This window comes from Chelonia mydas, chromosome 17, assembly GCF_015237465.2.
Source record: "Chelonia mydas isolate rCheMyd1 chromosome 17, rCheMyd1.pri.v2, whole genome shotgun sequence".
In the NCBI taxonomy this organism is placed as follows: domain Eukaryota; kingdom Metazoa; phylum Chordata; order Testudines; family Cheloniidae; genus Chelonia; species Chelonia mydas.
In genome coordinates, this window is record NC_051257.2 from 3,567,343 (window position 1) to 3,575,375 (window position 8,033).

Here is an 8,033-nt window from a genome sequence, read left to right on the forward strand (position 1 = left end):
CCGCCCTCGACATGAAGGACGCATACTTTTATATCGCCATTTTCCCAGCACATCGGTGGTTCCTACGCTTCACCGTGGGCTGAGAACATTATCAGTTTGCGGTTCTCCAGTTTGGTCTAGCCGCAGCCCCAAGGGTGTTCACGAAGTGGATGGCAGTGGTGGCGGCCTTCTTACGGAGGCAGAGAATCCGGGTGGACCCGTACCTCGACGACTGGCTCCTGGTGGGCCGATCCGAGGCAGAGGTGCAGGGCCATGTGGAGGTGGCCCTGAGATTGTTCTGCGAGCTGGGGCTCCTGGTCAACATCCCCAAGGCAACGCTCGTACCCACGCAGAGAGTGGAATTCATAGGGGCGGTCCTGGACGCAGTGCAGGCCAGGGCAAGCCTTCCGGTATCCCGATTCCGGGCTATCCAACAAGCAGTGGCCTCCCTGCGCCAGTTTCCAACAACAACGGCCAGGTGGTACCTGCGGCTGCTGGGCCACATGGCAGCATGCACACACATGGTCAGGCATGCCAGACTGAGACTCAGGACTCTGCAGGCGTGGCTCGCTCGGGTGTACCGCCCAGGCAGGGACCCCCTGGACGTGGTAGTGACAGCCCCAAGGGATGTGCTGGACTCCCTGCTGTGGTGGCAGTCCCAGCCTGTGGTTTGCGAAGGTATCCCCTTTGCCGCCCCACTTCCGGACCTGATGCTGGTGACAGACGCGTCAGACCACGGATGGGGGCTCACCTGGGGGACCTCATGATGCAGGGGTTGTGGTCCGAGGCAGAGCGGTCGCTCCATATCAATGTGAAGGATCTCAGGGCGGTTCGTATCGCCTGCCAGACCTTTCATGCCACTCTGAGTGGTCACAGCGTGACAGTTCTGACAGACAACACTACTGCCATGTTTTATATAAACAAGCAGGGTAGGGCTCGTTCCTCGCCACTCTGTCACGAGGCTCTCCTCCTCTGGGACCTTTGCATAGCCCATGCAATTCACCTCGAGGCGTCCTGTCTCCCGGGGTGGAACGAGCTGGTGGACTCCCTCAGCAGGTCGTACCACATGCACGAGTGGACACTCAGGGTGGATGTCGTGCTTTCGCTCTTCCACAGGTGGGGGTTTCCCCTGGTAGATCTGTTTGCCACCAGGGCCAACGCCCAGTGCCCGCGGTTCTGCTTGTTCCAGGGCCGCAGCCCGGGCTCACTCGCGGATGCGTTTGCCATCCCGTGGAGAGGGGGCTTGATGTATGCCTTCCCCCCGCTCCCTTTGGTGCACAAGGTCCTGCTCAAGGTGCGCAGGGACAGGGCGGCAGCGATCCTCATCGCCCCAGCCTGGGCCCGCCAGCACTGGTACACATCGCTCCTAGAGCTGTCGGTGGATGCCCCCGTAGTCCTGCCCCTACACCGGGACCTCATTACACAGGACGGCGGGTGGCTTCTCCACCCCGACCTGCAGTCACTGCACCTGACGGCGTGGAGGCTCTGTGGCTAAACACCCTGGAGAGCCGGTGCTCCCTTCTTCTGCAGCAGATTCTGCTTGGCAGTAGAAAGCCCTCTACCAGGGCGGCCTATATGGCCAAGTGGAAAAGGTTCTCATGTTGGTGTGAACCCCTACAGGTGCGGCCGGTGCAGGCCATTCTGGAGTACCTCCTGCACCTCAAGCAGCAAGGGCTAGCCCCGTCCTCACTCAGAGTGCACCTGGCGGCCATCTCCGCCTTCCGTCCGGGGTTCTCGGGGGGCTCGGTGTTTTCCCACCCAATGGTGGGGCGGTTCCTTAAAGGGTCGGAGAAGGTGTTCCCGTACTCCTGCTCCCCAGTCCCTCCATGGAACCTTAACCTGGTCTTTTCTAAACTCATGGGACCCCCTTTCGAGCCCCTCGCCAGCTGTTCTCTCGTCCACCTTTCCTGGAAGGTGGCGTTTCTGGTTGCCATTACCTCAGCCAGAAGGGTGTCCGAGGGCCACTGAGGGCCCTCACTTCTGAGCCACCATACACAGTATTTCACAAGGACAAGGTGCAGATCTGGCCGCACCCCAAGTTCCTCCCTAAGGTGGTCTCCCAATTCCATCTGGGCCAGGACATTTGTCTGCCGGTGTTCTTCCCGAAACCCCATACGGACCCGAGTCACTGCAGCTTGCACACCTTGGATGTGCGTCGAGCGCTGGCGTTCTACTTGGAGCGCACCAAGCCCTTTCGCAAATCCGCGCAGCTGTTTGTGGCTGTGGCTGAGAGGTTAAAAGGCCTCCCAGAGTCAGCGCAGCGGATCTCGTCTTGGATTACAAGCTGCATCTGGGTGTGCTATGAGCTCGCAGGTGTTCCGGCTCCGGCGGTCACGGCCCACTCGACCAGAGCACAGGCGACTTCCACGGCATTCCTGGCACAGGTCCCGATCCAGGAGATCTGCAGAGCAGCCACCTGGTCCTCGGTGCACACCTTCACGACCCACTGTGCGGTCAACCAGCAGGCCAGAGAGGACGCGGCAGTTGGCAGAGCGGTCCTCCAAGCAGCTGTTCCATGACTCCTACCCTCCTCCAGAGGTAAGCTTGTAATTCACCTAATGTGGAATGGATGTGAACAAACACTCGAAGAAGAAAAAACAGTTACTTACTTTCTCGTAACTGTTGTTCTTCAAGATGTGTTGTTCACGTCCATTCCACCACCCACCCTCCTACACCTCTGTCGGAGTCCCCGGCAAGAAGGAACTGGAGGGGGTCGGGCCGGCGGGGGTATATATGTGGGGCACAGTGGCGCCACTCGGGGGGCCGGGGGGCCCGCCGGCTTGGCGGGAGCTGCTAAGGGAAAAGGTTTCTGATGCTTGTGCACGCGGCGCGCACGCACGCCTAATGTGGAATGGACATGAACAACACATCTCGAAGAACAACAGTTATGAGAAAGTAAGTAACCGTTTTTTTTCCACTCTCTCCTATAGTCGTGTGCACTGTAGTACTGCAAGAGACTAAGGGCTTGTCCACAACGGGAAATTGACCAGAATAAACTATTCTGGAAATAACCCCCCCCATGTGGACACTCTGATTCTGGAATAAGAGTGCCTTTTTCTGATTTAGCTTAATCTACTTTAGAAGTAGATTAAGTTAAATTGGAAAGAGGCACTCTTATTTTGGAATAAAAGTGTTCACATAATTGAATTATTCCAGAATAACTATAGTGCTGTAAATTCACATCCTACCTTATTCTGGAATAATTTCCCTATGTAGACAAACTTAATACTGGCTGTCCTAAGGTGTTCTGTCCCCAACAATGGCCATTGCTAACTGCTTCATAGGCAGGAGCAAAGCTCCATTTTATGCTGAAATGTGCTAATGGTTTGTCTAATAGGGTTTGCTGATGTATAAGTACCCAGATGAGATGCTCATTAAGGAGACTTGTGGGGGTTAAAGTACTTGCCTTTGTGTGGCACTTAAAGCTCTGAGGCTCCTTTGAATTCCAAAACAGCTGCACAAAAGGAAGGCTGACAATCAGGTTCATCTTGGAAGGCCCCCCCAGAGGAGGAGTTTTGAGTTGCAGGGGTTTCCCAGGGAAAATCCTCAGGAGTTGGGGGCAGTGGGAGAGAACTGTATTTAATAGTTAGTTTTGCGTGAGACCCTAGAGAAACGTAGAGGCCCAAGGAAGCTGCTTCTTGGGATAAGGCAGCCGTTCCTTTCTCTAGGGCTTCTGAAAGAGGGGAGTTGCCCGTTTGTTACCAAGGAAATAAAACTAGTGTAGATCTTGTAAATAAACAAGCTATAAACAAAATACTTGATCCTGTTTCACCGATTTCTGCTTCAAGCTGGAAACTGACCTGTGACATCCTGCGTCTGCTCCTGCTCAGCAAAGGGGTAACAGCTCTACAACACAATTAACACTGCAATATTATCCTATGGAGGAAATGCATGAGTGGGAGAAGTGGCTCCTAACTCCAGCTGATGATCAGCAGGTTATGCCTTGAAACATGAGGATTTTTGGTGTTTGTGTGTAACTACAGAAGCAGGTTTTTTTTTAGGCGTCTAATATTTTAAAAAATATTTCTTTGCCATTTGCCTCAATGACATCCTGCAACAGAGAGTTTCACAGTTTAATTCTGTGTAGCTTTTTAAAAAGTAGTTCCTCTTACTGGCTTTGAACTCGCTGCCTTTTAATTTCAGCCTGTGTCCCAATATTCTTGTGCTATGGGACAGGTTAAAGGGGAGCCAGCCTTCTCCATACAATTCATTATTTTATTATATCGCCTCCTACTCTTCTCTTTTCCAGTGTCCCCTTATATGTAACTTCCCTGATGCCTCCAGTCACTTTTGCTGTCTTCTAAAGCTGTCTGGAAGCCGGGAGTGTGGCTCTAGCAGGGTCCAACCAGTTTTTCTTTCAAGCAGCTTTTCTTTATTAAATGCATTATAAGGCTCCTTGACTTGTAAACCGGACATGCCCTATCTGATGATTTAATTCCCCACAGTTGCTGTTGCTGTAGTGGATGCCAAATCCATTCACAGTGATTGGATAGCACTAAAGGGATTAGCCAGGACTGCCAAGATCTTGTAACAACCCAAACCACAATCATGTATCTCATAGGATCCTGTGTTTTCCCCATGGAAGCTTTGCTGCATTTTTTTTTTTTAAATTTTACTTCCTTCAGTTACAATAAAAAAAAAACAACTAACCAGCACTGAGGTTTGTACATACATAGTCCCCAAGAGTGTGGTTAAAACCAATTCCAAAGCCTTACAATCCACCTCGTCCTGCAGGAAAGGGAGCATTGGGCTGTTGTTACATTTTCATTTTGCATGAGCTCACTGTTATTCAGTGGAATTCTCCCCCCCCCCCACAACCCCGCCAGACGCGTGGACCACATAGGGAGGGGTTAAAACAGGAAAGCCAACTGGGCAAAGGTTAAGAGCCACTGACCCTTGCTTTTTATTGCCTTGTCAGTACTTACGCGCACACACAAGGCAACCGTACCATTATAACAGAGTGGATTTGTGACATAGCCATATTACCATTTGGGATTAGACTAAATTCACCGTATGTGCTTGTGTTACCTTGCCCTGGACTCTCTTGGAGCAAACGTAGCCAGTTGGTGGAATCCTCATCCCTTGGCTGGACTTGCTTTGCGACCTGCTGCCATCTGAGCCAAGCCTCAGTTTAGGGCTCCCATCGTCCATAGGTGGGTGGCAGTGACGTCTTTCCCTGCTTTGTCTAGGCTTTGTCTGAGAGCCATTGTGCACCATCTCATTAGGTCTTCGGTGATGTCAGACTGGTTCACACTCAACACCTTATTCTCCTATCCGTCTTATTCAGCCATCTTTCCGTATGTGGGAATAAACACTCTTGGTTTATCCTCAGGTACCTGACGAACCACCTCTGCATCAGCTAGTCTTGCCATTCATTTAGATCCTACTGATAGCTGTGCGGTAAGTCAGCCTGGTAACATAGATTTGCTCAGTCCTGTCAATACAGTGAGGATCCATTCTAAACAGAGCAAGGGGAAAGAGGCTGCTCTATCTGCTGAAGTTGCCATTCAAGAACAGAGCCTTGCAAATGACATTCAGCTTCTTTAATTGCCGGACCTTAGCTGGACTCGCTCTCAGCTGCTTGATTTGGGTCTGTCCTCCCTGTCCCTCTCCTCCTCCTCCATCCCAAGTATTGGTAGAATGAAAAGATATGCTACTGTGGAGATCCTGGAGCTCCCTAAGCATTCAGGAGGGTTTGCAATAGGGTGCTACCCAGACCTCCTGCACAGGGTGATGCAGGGCTTAAGCTTTCCATGCAAAAAGTGTTCTTGATTCCTGAGTGAGGCACAAACAACCTGTCTAGACTCTAGTGGGGGCCATACCTTAACTCCATTTCCTGTGGAGAATACAGTCTGTGCCAGGTGACTTAGAAGAGTATATGCTATTTAAAGAGCAGCCCAGTAATCTACAGGGCACCTTCTGTTCAGAATTCCCTGAGAGCACTTAACAGTGCTAAGAGGTGACTCAGCAATGCTAAACTTCCTGGAAGCCAGTGCTCAATGCTGCATCTGTGGGGTGGTGAACATGTGTGAAACTAATTGGAGAGTAGAACATCATCTGTAGTGCGCTCCAGAGTTCTGTTGCAACTGGGACATTTGAGCCTCTTGTAGTGATTCAGTGGCATGTAACTTGCTCATTGCAAATATTCCACCTCTGATCATCACTATACATAGTCAGACTCCAGGTTTGAGACAGGATCAGTCAGAGGGGACTGATTGGCTCAGAGGATTGCTAAGGAGACAAGAAACTTTTTCTTCTCCGGGTCACAGATTTGAGTCCTGCCTACGCTGAGTAATGACTGGAATGTGTTACCATCTGATAGTAGCCTGTGATGAAGGAGTTTGGTGAGCCTCAGTCCAGTTCCTAGAAGTATAACAGGACTAAAATCACCATTACTAGTTTGGGCCACCTTGTTGGCCATCTCAGCAGAGCAGCCCTGGGTTGCATGAGCTCTGAGGACTGGATTCCTTTCTCATTCCTCCATGTAAATCATGAAGCATGTTGGCAAAGAGCCATTTGTGTACTAACCAGTGGAGCAGAGACCTGCCACACGTAGCCAAGAGCAGGATTTTTGCTTTGAGTTATTAGTTTAACATGAAGGCAAGTTTTTATTAAAAACTGTCAGTTTTCAGGCCATTGATTTAACATTTCCCCCAACAAGGCTTTTGTTGGCTGGCATTAGGAGGTCAAAGCACTGGAATGCAGCATTGCAAAATGCTGACTGTTCCGTCTACTGCTGCACTCAGTCTTCCAAATGATTTTGTATGTGTATTTTTATTTCATTTCAGTTTCCCTTTATGGTGCCAGCAGTTTAATCCATCAAGCACTGTCTTATGAGAACTTCCTCAGCTCCACAAGATTTCCCCACCATTTGTTCACAATCCTTCTCCACTGATACCTTGGATCCTTGGGAAGGGGGAGGGGAAGTAGCAAGTACTTCAGCCAGTGATGATGATAAGGCCGTGTAGAATGTGCTACATGCAATACAGATCATTCAAGGACTAGGAGAGCACTGGAAGAATGAGGAGATGATGTAACCTGAAAGCTGGTGAACTATAAGGTAGCTATAAGGTCCCCTCCCTCCTCCACCCCGCTCTCCTGCTGGTAATAGCTCACCTTTCCTGATCACTCTTGTTACAGTCTGTATGGTAACACCCATTGTTTCATGTTCTCTGTGTATATAAAATCTCCCCACTGTATTTTCCACTGTATGCATCCGATGAAGTGAGCTGTAGCTCACGAAAGCTTATGCTCTAATAAATTTATTAGTCTCTAAGGTGCCACAAGTACTCCTTTACTTTTTACGGATACAGACTAACACGGCTGCTACTCTGAAACCTGTCATTATAAGGTAGCTTGTTCTTTAGGGCAGGTCAGCTTGTACCATAATTAAAGGGTGTCAGCGCAGCTGTTGGTGAGAGATAGTTGTGTCACCGGTATTGTTTCACCAAACCAGAGGGTTAACAAGACTGGGAAGCAACATGCAGAGTTGAGATTCAATTCTGCTCTCTTGGAAGCCAATGGGTGTTTTGTCATTTGGTTTAATGAGAGCAGGATTGGGGAGATAAATCAAACAGAAAATACCTGGCTGTCTCCTGGAACCTGGATATGTTCCCATTTCCCCACCCTCGCAGGCAGGTTTGGGTGCCCCCTGGGAGAGATGGAATCCCAGGTTTTATGGCGTGTTGCCAGTCCCTTTGCATGGAGATGCCAGAAATCATATTTCCAGGTGCTCCTTTTCCAAGAGCGTCTGGGAATGAGATAAAATAATTCACTCTGCCAGCCAAGGTGGAATTGGTCCCATTGGTTCAACACTACAAGGAAAAAAAAAGAAATTATTCAAAAGGTAAAAATGCTCCAAACACCTTTCCAGTGTTTCTCTGGGATTCTGTCTCCTTTTCCTTTCAGACCCCAGGGTTCAAGGACATGTGCCTAATTTGGGTCGACACTAGCTAGAAGGACAAAGGTTGCAGTTGATTTTATCAAATTTCAAATGCTATTTTCATGCCTCTGATTTAAAAAATAAAAATAAAAATCCTTCAACTTGTTTATAA